The sequence below is a fragment of the Drosophila miranda genome, chromosome 2 (assembly GCF_003369915.1).
Source record: "Drosophila miranda strain MSH22 chromosome 2, D.miranda_PacBio2.1, whole genome shotgun sequence".
Classification (NCBI taxonomy): Eukaryota; Metazoa; Arthropoda; class Insecta; order Diptera; family Drosophilidae; genus Drosophila; species Drosophila miranda.
The window spans coordinates 23,029,037-23,042,240 of record NC_046675.1 but is presented as its reverse complement, the minus strand read 5'-3'; the positions used below and the strand labels follow the sequence as shown (position 1 = coordinate 23,042,240).

Below are 13,204 nucleotides of genomic sequence, written 5' to 3'. Positions count from 1 at the left end.
ATAATTTTTGTATTGTGATTTTGTGTATTATATATTCGCTGAATGACTTTGAATGTCGGAATTGGAATGAGTCTGTAGTATACTATAACCTTTGTAAGCCATATTTTGAATATACATATATTTATCAAACCAAAATTCCTTGAATCAATTTGACAACCTTTGGCCTTAAATATTAGTAGGTTATCCTATCCGTTACCTCAAAATTATCTTGAGTATAAATTTACATACCCATGCTTTCCCCCGCTAATTATTCATAATTGAAATAAGTCAAGTGATTAAAATTTTACGAAAAAACTTTTGGCCCTGCCTGTCTAAAGGATGTTTGTCCCTCATTATTTTTGGGTTATTTTTCAGAGCACAAGGAGAAGGATGGCTCAAGGCGTAATACGGTTAACAAGCAGCGGGTTAACTTTCTGGCTTAGCATAAATTATTTCCGACTGTTCCGAACGGGAGCCCTTTCCCAGGCACTCGTCTTCATTAAAAACCTACACGATGGAAATTAATGAGCGGCAAACGTGGTGGTGTCGTCCCCCCTTACCATACCCTACACTTTGCTGTACCCCTAGCTACTCATCAGATAGGCAATAAACGACATGGCTTGACACGTGAGACAAATGCATATGAGTTTAGAGACCTTTTAATGGGACAGCTGGATGCTGGCAAGAGGAGAGCGAGAGGGGGAAGAGTGGCAGCGCGGGGAGATAGCTATTAACCTGACAGACACAGCCACTAGACCCGGTCTGGATGTGGGGCTCTGTGTTTACCCTTGGCTGATATCAAATTAGCGCCTAGACACCAACAGTTCCTGACGAAACACATTAAATCTCATTCTGGCTAAAGTTGCGTGTACGTAACTCGACGACGAACGCTGCGTATACGCACTCGTCATTCAATAGAGTGCATTCCATATGGGGCCCACACGGCGTATGCAAAATGTATCTACTGAAACATTTGGAAAAATTGTAATCCTCTGCTGCCCCTACACTTTAAATTCACCAATGGAGTTAAACTTTGGTGGCTAGGAAACTGCCTTAAAGAGTTGCTCTCTTTATCTTCAGGTTCATTATTTACCTTGCCAATTAAAGCCAAAGGCTCGAAGACAGAAAAGTTTTAAGTGCTAATTTGTTCAGTCTACATAAATCAGAGGAAGTGAAAGGCGGCAAACAGTAGGTAGAAGGTTCGCTGAAAGAAAACGAAGGTTGGGAAGATTTCCTAAGACATTTCTCTATCTTTAAACCTCTTTTAAATTTAATGGTATCAAGAAAAGGTGTCGGAAAAATAAGATAGTACAATTCAATACGAAATGTTGCTCTACGCGACGGCAATTCTTTCTGGCCTTGAGATGTTCCTCGTTTGACGACGAGTTGAACTGACAGCGAGAAAAGAGCGAAGCAATGCAATATAAGCAAGAGGAATGTTACATGTGTATGTGCGTGTACATATGCAATATGGATGCTACAAGAATCGATTATACAAAATATGCTAAGTGCTATTGGAATTCCATTGCGATATGTTATTATTTTACTTGCATTGAGGATGGTACTTCTACTTATTTCAACTTTTCCATCACCCAGAACCAAATTTATGGCAAACTTATGTACTTTCAGGCAAATATCAAAATATCCACCATATCCTAAATCCAATCAAATCATGTTGAATCCAACAGACTGACTTTACTTCTCAATAACTGCTTTTGCCTAAGCCCACTCATACAGAGGCATCTACGTACACTGATCCACCCGCAACTTGCATATTCAGAGACTTCATTTCCGTTTTCTATTAAAGAAGAGAAAATTCCATTTTGTGCCAGCACTGATTGGGTCCTGGTTCTATCTCTATCTCCACCATGAGTTCTCTCCTGTCTGTCTGCGCGTGTAACAGGTGCAGGTGAAAGGCAATGAAGGGACGGGAAGTATGAGGTAATGGTGATGGGGGACCAGGTGCCAATGTGTGTATTTTGCCAGATTGTTGAGAGTTTTGCTTTGGCAGATTACCATTGTGGTATTCAAGGCATGTTCAACAGACGGTAAGGCAGTCCTCTATCTGCTTCAAAGATACCTTACCTTCTTTTGAATATGCCTTAGTCGTGTATCTCTCACCATCTCTGGTTGATTGCCTCTTAATTAGTTGTAAGCTGATTATGCAAATAAGGCCATAAAAACAACAGCAAGAACAGTGCTTGAGAAGGTAATATATGATATCGATTCGGGGGTTTAGCTTTGGGCCACACATGGCAGGCGAAATGAAAAAGTATGCTATGCAATTTTAATGCTGTTAGTTACTGGATCTCTCCACATATCGCTTTTCCCAGCAGCAGTGATAGCATTTTCTCTTGATTTATGTATATTTAATAATTCAGGATTTATCACACCAAGCAGGAGGATTTTCTTCCTTTTTACACACATTACACAGCTCACATTCCACAGCCCAAACCAAAAATATTCACTTACTCTTGTGACTGAACATAAAAATTCCGTATTCCACTTGGCTGCTGCCTGCTGTGGCTGCTTCAGAGGAAAAAGACGGATAGAAAGAGGACGAAAAAGTGCAAAGAAATATCACTTACAGACATAAAAATGCAAATTAGAGCACAGATATGCTGCAGACCAGCTGGGGGGATGACAGCTGTGGACCACCGCAAGAATCGAAATCGAAAAAAAAAACTTCAACCTCCAACTGGACTAAAGCTGAAATCAAGAATGAATTATTGGGCCACACAGCCTACACTGCAGGGCATTTTCAGCCTGAGAAGATTATTAGCCAGAGTTTGGCGGAGGATTGGGGGGAGGGAGCCGGGGTAAAACTTTCCTCAATTGTTCTGGCCAACTTTTCTTGGCCTTCGGTGCTGTGGCTTTTTTGGGGTAGGGCTGGCTGCCTTTTGTATTTTCTGGCCACTTTTTTGGCACACATAATCGACACGTGCGTGTCGTGATTTATGCAGCGAAGAGGCGAACATTTTAATAATTACGTAATTGCATTGAACGATAAGCAGCTTCTTTGGTTTTGACAGGAGTTTCAAAAGTGTGGATATTTTATTTCCTAATGAAACTTATTCATATTGTACTTGTGTTACATATTCCGAGTAAAATAAATTGGAAACTATTTCCTTACGTTCAGATAAAAGTTATTTCTTATATATGTACATATCTGGCATTTGAACGGACACCGCTGTTAGAAGTCTCAAAAGAAGTACAAAAAGTCCTTGGCTAAGAGCAGTCCCAGTCCAGTGTTCGCTGGAAGTACCATAATTTGTCAAAATATTCATTCAACTCTTACATAAATAAAAGCTTTTCTTTCACAAAAGAACGTAACAATGTTGACCTAAAAATTTGTCCATTAATAAATGCGGCAAAAATCTTTCCAACCTGCCAGTTTTCAAACAACAAAAGAAGGCCTGAAAGACCTTTACTTGCCTTCTTTCAGCTTTAAAACTGACAAATTTAAGAGAAAAGAAAGCAGAAAATATTCGTTTCTATTTTGCTGGCGTCAATCAAAAAAGTGTCGAAAACATTTCAATAAGCAGAATGCCTGTTGTTCACCTGTTGCCTCCGGCATAGGAGATTGAGTGGCCATGTCAGCTGTTTACCAGTTCACCGAGCACACACACCCACGCAAGAGAAGAAGAGGAGACTGGGATATATAAGTAAGCCCAGGTGAAAAGAGAGGGAGGAAACAGACCATCTCAAGAGCATCTCAAGTGTCAAGTGTGCTGAACTAGAAAAGGTTCCAATGAGGTGGGAAAACGGAAAAGGAAGCGAATCAAATTGAATTTGCCGAGGACTTTTTCCATTCCACTCATTTACATATAGACACACACATATAGCAAGCATTTATAAACATGTGTGTGTGTGTGTGTGTATGTATTTTAGGGGGACAGAAGCAGTTAAATTTAAGGGTTTTGTGCACAAGCAATTTGCATGCCTGTGGTTAAAGGAGCTTATCGTTATAATCAACACTCCAGCAATAATAAGGGGATTCCAGTAGCTTAAGAGTTTTTGAATACCCTGCACTCCTAAATATTATGATAAATATAATTCTAAAGTATGGCCTCGCTTATGTAAAAAGAACATTCCGAAAACCAAACAAAAATTCCGTTTTAGTCTTAAAGGAAAATTAGCCAAATAACTAATTTACATAATATTTCAGAGACCTTTATCTTGAAAACAAGATAAACCTAGAAGTGTATTTTATGGAGTTCTTCAAAAGCATTTAAAACTGGAATACGCCTAACAAAAGCAAAAAGCTGACACATCCAAAAAAAGGAGAGATTGACATTGTCCGCACCCGTGACCGGGTGAAGAAATTTCATTATTATTGCTGCTAGGACAAGCTCATTTTACGTTTATTAACTTGATAACCAAATGAGTGGGAGACAAAGAGGGAGTTCCAACCCAAATATATATATAAAGAGATAGAGAGAGAGGGAAATACGAAGAGATTGTAACTCCTCTTTTTTTTTAGATATGTTTAGTTTATTTTTAACCCCAACTGGTTATAAAAACCACGATACCACAGCCATGACCCCCATGTGGACTACTCAGTTCTCTCTCACAGTTCATTCTGGGTCTAGTCTGAATGAGGGTGCATTAATTACGTTTTACCTGTATTTGCCTGTCACTTGCCGGTTTGTTTTCCTGGCCGCTCTTCCTCGCATCATTGATTCAGCTAATCATTCTTTGGCTGCTTCTGATAAGCCCTATCGGGCGCGGAAGCTCTTCCGATTATGATCAATTATTGACATTTGATTAAAGCTTTAGCACGGTTCCAGTTGCTCCTGATGTTTTACCAGGAAGAGTGAACTGGCACTAGCCTGTTTATTTATTTGGTGCTGATCCTAGTGCTACAACCTATATTTAACACACTAGTCACACAATATATCTTATTCTTGATATGTGTGTTTTATATTTTTATATTTATAACTAAAATGAATAGCTAAAGTAAGACCCTATAAATCGCAATGTTAAAGGAAAGCTGCGGTTGTAGGCTTTCACTCACTTTTGATTCTACAAATATTCCTAATTTTATTATAATTCAAATTGTAACACTTTGCTCAACTAAGGAAAAACTTAATACTCTGCACCCCTCCCCCGAGTGAATTTGTCTCACGCGCTTTCCCCTAAGAACAGACAGCAGAAATGGAAATATATGAACCCATATATAGAAGTCTCCTTCCATTATCTTCTGGCACCACATTCATCAGGATATTCCGACAGACTGCCAAGGCAAACCCTTTGGTCCTTTGTCACGCCTCCTTGGACCTCCGTCGGTGGCAGACAAAATCGCATAAAACTTTCAAGGCATTTTCTATTTGTTTTCATTTTCCCCCTTTTCTTTTTTCTACTTTTCTTTTTCGTTTCGTCAGCTTCATTTTGTTTTGTTTGGCTGTGGCTTTTGGTAAATTCCAACGCTTCAACGCGCGGAAGCTTCTGAGAGATGAAGCACACAAAAAGAAAAAGACTGGGAACGAAAAACAATAAAAATCGGAGGACTTTTATCGGCCCAAAACTCATTTGCATAGAATTTTGCTGGGATAAACCAAAATACAATACACTTCGCCCCAGTTCGAGTGATTTCCCTTTTAAAGATATTTTTGGGTTTCCTTTCCTTATTTTATGCGGCCTTTATACATTTCTGATGGCACGCATAAAACTATTTAAGAAACGCCAAGGAGCAACTTTTTTTATGTTTCATATGTGCGAATTTTTTTCTTGGTTGCACTTTGGTTGGCCATCTTCTTGTGTTTTATGGCCTCGACTTTGTTTTTATGGGACTTCCCTGGCCGCCATCGGCTGCCATCTAAATGCACAACTCGTAAATGTTCAAGTTGGGCACCCACTTCCCTAAATAGCAGAAAATGGAGGGGAATACGGAGAGATGTGCTTTCCCCGGCATTTCAAATAAATCAATAAAGGAGCTGATAAATCAGGGTTCCGGTCATTGATTAGCTAACGATGCGCCTATAATTTTTTTTCTTAATTTTTTTTTGCTTTCTTCTTTGAGAAAAACTGTGGGGTACATAAAATAAACATTGAATAAACCGGAGCGACACCCCAAGGAATTTAAGGAAAACTAAAAATGGAAAAGTTGTACGTAATTAGGTCCAAATTACTTGAGAGTTCAAATCCAAAGCTTTTGTCGGTTTTGCACATAGAATTTTGTAACAATTTGAGTTTATTTGTTAACTGTTACCAAGCGGTTAACGACTTACAATATATTTTATTTTTTCACAACATTATTAAATTACAAGTTTAAAAATCAACTCGATAAGTCGGAAAAGAACTTTGCTTAAAATTGTTTTATTTTTTTTTCCTTTGCTAATTTTATCTTAGACCCTTTTCAAAATATTACTACGAAAATCTCAGCGAACAAATTATTAATATTATATTATTTAAACAACTTTGAAACCACTTCCTATGTATTTACTTCCCATGGAAAGGGTTACTATTAGGCTCCTGTTAATGAGGATTCCTCTTCCCAGAGCCCATTCGGCTCGAAAATTGAATTTTGTATTCCAAATGAACCAAATTTAACGTGGGAAACTTACCAACAGCTGGAGATTGCTCCTTTTCTCAGGTCTCCAAAGTATCTCTTGTTGATTCTTTAATATTTAATGTGACTCGTTTCTTAAATTTTGGCTCTTTCTCGTTGTCTTGCGGTCTGTGGGTCGTCGCCGCACATTCACTTATACATATGTATATTTTATATACTTTAACGTTATTATTATTTTCTCTTTATTTACGACATTTAATTTTAAATTTATGTACTTTGATTTTCATTATGTGATGTGATGCGGACTTGCGGCAAGCTTAACCTGCCCCAGAAAGGGGGAAACGGAAAATGGGAATTCAGGGATAAGCCAGAAGTAAGAATATATTTCTTCTTTCTGGGGGGCTCGCGTTGCTCATATAATTTGATTTTATTTGATTTGATTTCATTTTTTGTTGCGTGTTTTTATTTCCGTTCGTTTTTAGCGGGATTTGCACGTCTGGAATGTGGGGATAGGTGGTGGTGGGAGGTGGTTATGTATGGGGCGTGACGACTAAATTGGCGGCGCGATAAATGATTCTCAGTTCTCGTTTAAAGAAGTACCGTTTTCGCTGCTTCCGGAATTCTGTTCAATTAAATTGTGGTAAAATTGTTGAGCTCAGCGTAACTCCAGGAGTAACTCCGTCTCTCTCACTCTCACTTTACCACACTCTTTCTCTTTCTTACAAACTCAAACATATACATATACTCGTAGCATAGGCATGTCCTTTTTTGGGGTCTCAACAAAATTAAAAGAATTTAAAATGTGAAGGACTTACAAGATCCAACGGTTGGAAGCTTGAAATACCCTGTGCCAGAATATAGAGAAATATTGTCCCTCTCTGTCTATAAAATAAATCCAAACTGTCGCTCATAGATTAAAGATAGACTTTTTGTATGGTACAACCTGATCTGATGAATATATTGATATTCAATTAATGGTTGTATCAAGACAGATTGATAGGAATAAGTGATAAAAGCCTATCCATGAAGGATAGATTCCATAGAAAGATCAATTCCATAGATACGTGAAAAGAGATGTATAGATCATAGAAACCGTAAATGTTCCAACTTTTGGAATTAATTATAATACCCTCTGGGAGGGCATTATTATTAGCCGTCCTGGCATGTGGCTGTTGAGTTATTTTCGTAATATTTCTGGTGTTTTTCCCCGTAGGAGTAGCAGCTGAAGCTGCTCCTGTCGTTGCTCGCTTGAATTAATTACGCAATTTAACTGGTTTCTCTGGCAAATCGCATTATAAAGTGGTTTTTGATGTTGCCCCTTGGGAGGCTGTGGCTCAGACAGAGTCTGTTGCTGGATGCTACTGGAAGGTTGCTCCACAAGGGAAAAGATCTGACGGCATTTAAATTGGCCTACTAGGCGTATGCTTAACGCCACAAGCAAAACGTTGGAGGGATTCCAAATGAATTATAATTTAATTGCGCAAATTGCTTTTGTAAATTATTAACGTAATTAACGTAATTTATGGCTTTTATTGTGATTTTGAATATTTTAAAATTTTAAAATTTTTTAAAGTTAAAGTAAACCTAGTATTCTGTTTATTAATCTTTAAATGATTTTGAATTATTTAAATAATTAAATTTTACTTTAGGTGTTTTTTAAAGTTATGTTCGAATGTTATTTATTTCATTTTTAATAACTAAATATTACACAAATAATTTTAAAATAAATTTATAAATGCTCCAACATATAATAAGGACCCAAATTTATAAACCAATTAACCCAACCCCAACCACAAACAAATATTTTAAGAGAGATAGCCTCTATAAAAAGGTTTCAAAATGTTTGTATTTAGGTACAATCTTTTGAGGGATCATTGTTTTGGGCTGGGAAATTCAATTCACTGGAAACTTCACTTTAAAAATTAAAATATAAAATAATTAATTGGATTTTTTATTTATTTATTTCTTAAATTGTTTTAAACTGTTTCAATGTTGTTTTTTACAATTTTTATAATATGCTCTACAACTTTGTAATGTTTTTTTTTGTTTTTATTTGTAGCTGATGAGAGTTATATGCTCAAAAGCATTTATTTATTTTTATATATTTAATATTTCATTGGACTTATAATAATTTTTTAAATATTCAACCGTTTCAATATGCTCTCCCAATGCGATCAGTGACTGAGGAGATCCGAATCCGGAGATAAGCGCGATGACAACCGACTACCACGGACTGCGAATGGTAAATGGCAGGTCTGCAACTTGTCAGGAGGATTGTGAGGACATAGTTGCTACTACTTTCGCTACTTGCTGTTGCGTTATTAAAAAACGAACACCCAACGCCAACACTGACAGCAACAACGACAACTAAACGCACTTTGAATACGAGTTTTAGCCGGGGACGGACGCGGGTCACGCAGGATGCGGGGTTGGAGCCAAGCGAAACCACACGCAACGTGCAACAGCCGCCGACTGATGGGCTTTCATCTGCCACTGGTAGGTCCGCACCGCCACACAGAGACACGCAGATACCCACACACACACATACAGAGAGAAGCACCAACACAGATACTCGGCATTGGTGATAACAGTTTTCGAAATTCGAATTCGTGCCGTCAGCTGCTGCCGCCTCTGCCGATGCCTCTGCTGCCGATTCTGCCCCAGTTTGTGTACAAACAGTGGCAGAGCATCCTCCAGAATGCCACCACCCTCATCGGCAGCAGCAGCCACCTACAACAGCAACCACATTTACCATGTTGCATGTACGTATGGCGAGCCCCAAACGCATGCGCCACAAAGTAGGCAACACTTTTGACGCGAGGTAATTAATAATGACAAGGGTATGTTAGTATCATATGAAGGTATGTAACAGGAGTTTCTGTTCATTATTACCAGTAGTCGGTAAGTTCGCAAGAAAGGGTCTAGCATCCTACGCATCAGTCTTGTTCGAAAGCTTTATTTCAAGGATGTGAAGCTCTGACTTGGGATAATTATAGAGAGCTAATATTTTAAGATATGCCAGAAACTATTGCGTAATTATAATATATGGTATCTAAATGGGCACCTGGATTTAAGAGACACGATAATCTTGAGCACCATATTGGAATATTATTCTTTTTTAGCCCTTACTATATCAATTTGCTTAGTGGGTATCCTCTAGTCTAATTCGACTTCTGTTGCTGCTTTTTTTCATGCTTGTATTGCTGCTTGTGCTGCCTTTGGTGCCTATGCTTATGTCGCCTCAATGCTATCAACGAAACCTTGACTCCGTGTGGAAGCTTCTTTTGCTGTTATCTTTATTGTCCTGCAATATTTCGACATTGGGTTGGGCGATTATGGGGGTTAGTGTTTGGGGGCCGTGACATAAATTAGTCACATTTGACTTGGACGTCCCTTAACCTTAAGTCGGTTAAGTTGAGTGTCTTCCACCCGCTCCTCCAGGTCCTGGTCCGGGCTGAGTGAAGTTCACGTGCCCGGCCATGGTCGCTAATGAATTATAACCAAGTTTTTAATTAAGCTCTTTATGGCGTGGCAAAAACGCTTGTCCTCGATATCACTCGTTTATTTTCGGACTTTCATTTCTTTGTTAGTTCCATGACAGTTTTTGGATGATACCAGCAGATACGTCTGAATTATTATTAGAGGGGGTTTCTCCCCCTTTTTTGGTGCGATATTTCTGGAATTGAGTTTGGGCATTGCTCCAAATAAATGTATGCAGAGAAAAACGATTCTTTAAAGGAGCGCTGGGAAATCCAGTTTTGTTTAAGATTTAAGGAAAATTTAAAAAAATATGTTAAATTTCTATAAGTTTGACTTTTTAATTAAACATTCAGGAACCACACACTCTTTTCATTGTAAGAATAATTAATTTTTATGATGATTAAATCCGAGAACATTACAAAATATTATAAGAAGAATGCCATCAAAGAAAATAATTAATTAATTTCATTTCTGTTCAAAGGTTCTCTGCAAAATTGAAATTTTGTGACAAATAAACAAGAATTCCAGCTTCTATCCTTGACCTCGCAATGCCACAAAAATATTTGTGTCCTTTTAAATTGCCAACAGTTTCCACAGCTTTAGATAAGCGAACGAGTAGATGTCCTAGCCGGGTGCTTATGTTTGTTATGTGGGGGTAAGGAATAATCACTAAGGTACTGGCGAAACGAGGCAGCAACTGGTTTTATTGAAGGTTCAATGCAGTTGCAAAATAAATAGTTTTCTTATGAAAATATTTACAATTTAATTTCCGGTTCCGGTTAAAGAATCAACCTAAAAATTTTATTTATAATATGTACACGAGAATTTAGTATAATTTTTGCTATTCTATCTTCGGATTTTAAATGTTATTTGGGTGTAAGTTATTCTTTGTGTGAAAGAGGTATTGCATTTCTTAATACGTGATCAAATCTGACTAAAATCGGTTGACTATATCATACAGCCGCCTTAGAAAAAGATGGATGGATCTGCAAGATAACCAAAAGATTCGGCATTTCGTCTTTATTCCTCTATTCCCTGCACAGCTTCAGAAGCGGAAATAATGCTATGGCTGCAATTTGGCTGCTGCCTCGTTTAGGAAGTACTTAAAATAAGCACACTCTGAGCGTATCTGTGCAGGAAATTGCAAAAACGAACTAAAAACTAAAAGAGAAAGACAGCGAGAGAGTATGAAACAAGAGAGATTGAGCACAGTGTATAAATAAAAGGTGATGCTTATTTCCGCCCTTCGAATCTCATATTATGTTATGTGTCCCGTTATCTCTCCCGCTCGCTCCTCTTGTGTGCTCTGTGTGTCTGCAGGAGCTGAAACCAAAAATATGCGACCATTATGAGCTTGTTCTCAGGGAATTCCCGATCTTATCTTAATAAACTTTGGCTCAATGCCAGAAAACGGTATTCCAAAATGATTTACTGCTAGCCAGCTCCCGCCTGCTGCAAAGAAACGCCGCAGACAGTACTCCTACACCATTGTTTTTGCCGCATTGTGCCTGTTATCAATTGATTGTTATCAAGGACACACAGAGAGCTCCTCGCGTCAAAGACATTCAATGCAGACTCGACATAAATAAGAAGAAGCAACTTCGGATACAGTTAGAGAGCGAGAAAGACGGAAAAATGGGACTCGACAATGGTATACTCAGTAGGCATCCATTATATACAGAGGACGGGCATTCTATATGGTTAATTTTTATAAATATACATAAGTTATTTTTTTAAGCATTTAAACAAGGCACTATAGGACCAACAACCGTTTTTTGGTTAAATTAAAACCTTGATCTTTAGTCGTTTTTAAGTAAACAAAAATGTAACGTCTATAGTCTATTTGTTATATTTGTTCTTGAGTAGTGGTTGTTTGCCCCTTTGCACGTCTTGAAACCCTGGAGTTAAATTTCAAAATTACTTCCTCTCATAATTTGGTGGGAGATTAATCACTGAGCAGCGGATGGGTGCAACTGCTAAAGATATACTTTTTTTAGCGACAGGCCTATGTGATTCTCCTGCATTATTTTTGGCGGAAGGAGGTATAGCCAGTTATGGCCAGAAATTTCTACGACGGCCTTAAAACAATTATAATTAATGTGAACAAAGGAAACGTCGTACCCAAGAAGCTGGCTGGCTACATAAAAAGAGGTCTTTGGTCCCATAGTGCAGCAGAAATTACCACTCAATGTAAGATAACTTCTGAATTTTTGTTAGGACTTTATATATTAGGATTAAGCAATTTTATGACACCAAAAATTTCCAGTGTAGTGACGAAACAAAGTATGTGATAACAATTGCCGTTTGACCTTGTGAGGCGCACAGAATGGCATTGGATGCTGAACTCTGGACAAGGGCAAGGCAGCCTCCACCTCCCTGGTCCACCTGGTGACAGGCGGACGCGATGATAAAATGAGTGATTCCCTTTTAATGCTGAGTGCGCTTGCTTCGTAGTATTCGTGGGTATTATACACTGAAAATAAAACAAACAAACAAAAATAAAGAAATAAATTAAATAATCACATTAAAGTGTGAAAGAAAAGAAATTAATCACGATTTAGCAATTTTTTTTAGAATTCGAAATAAATATTTACATCTGCATGTTTGTGTATACCTACGATTGAAATAATTTTATGACTTGTGCCTGCAATATAAATAAGTCTTGCAGAAGACAGAAGGCCAAATTAATAAATAAATGCATAATTAAGCACCTTTCCATTATTTTATGATCTAAGTACAAGTGCTACTTTAACACTATACCTTAAAGAACGATTCTTTAAAACCAGATGGTATTGAGTATGAGAATTACATATATTGCCGCAGGTTCTTCTTATCAATTATGTGATATCCCCAGTGAAATATTCGTAATAAGCACTGGAATATCTGCAGTCAAACTTTCACTCGATTGACCCATTTACCAAACTCTTCTAACCCTCTCTCACTCCCCTTTTCTTATTTTTTTTTTTCAATTAATAAACATAAAAAGAGCAGGAAGGAATGAGAGTCAAAGAGAGTGAAAGAAAGCTATTGCGTGACCATCTTTTGGTTATAATTGGGGCTAAGCGAGCGGACGCGCGCCACAAAGAACATTAAAATGTTTATAGAGCAAGGTTACGTTCAAGTTTGTGTGAAATATTACTTTTAATGCCAAAATTGAATGGAATTGAAGGTAAGTTCTGACGTTTTCTGTTCATATCATAAAGAAAATTGGTTCAAGGGGAATATTAACTCTAG

General features: G+C 37.8%; 1 protein-coding gene across 1 annotated transcript in view; it reads right to left on the bottom strand.

Annotated features, from left to right (window-relative positions):
• The window catches only part of LOC108154312 (soluble guanylate cyclase 88E), a 41,767-nt gene extending 34,960 nt beyond the window's left edge, over nt 1-6,807 (bottom strand). The window contains exon 1 of the mRNA XM_017284569.2: nt 6,546-6,807. The gene's annotated coding sequence lies outside the window, so the exon portion shown is untranslated. The remainder of the gene's footprint in view (nt 1-6,545) is intronic.
• Nucleotides 6,808-13,204: the final 6,397 nt, after the last annotated feature.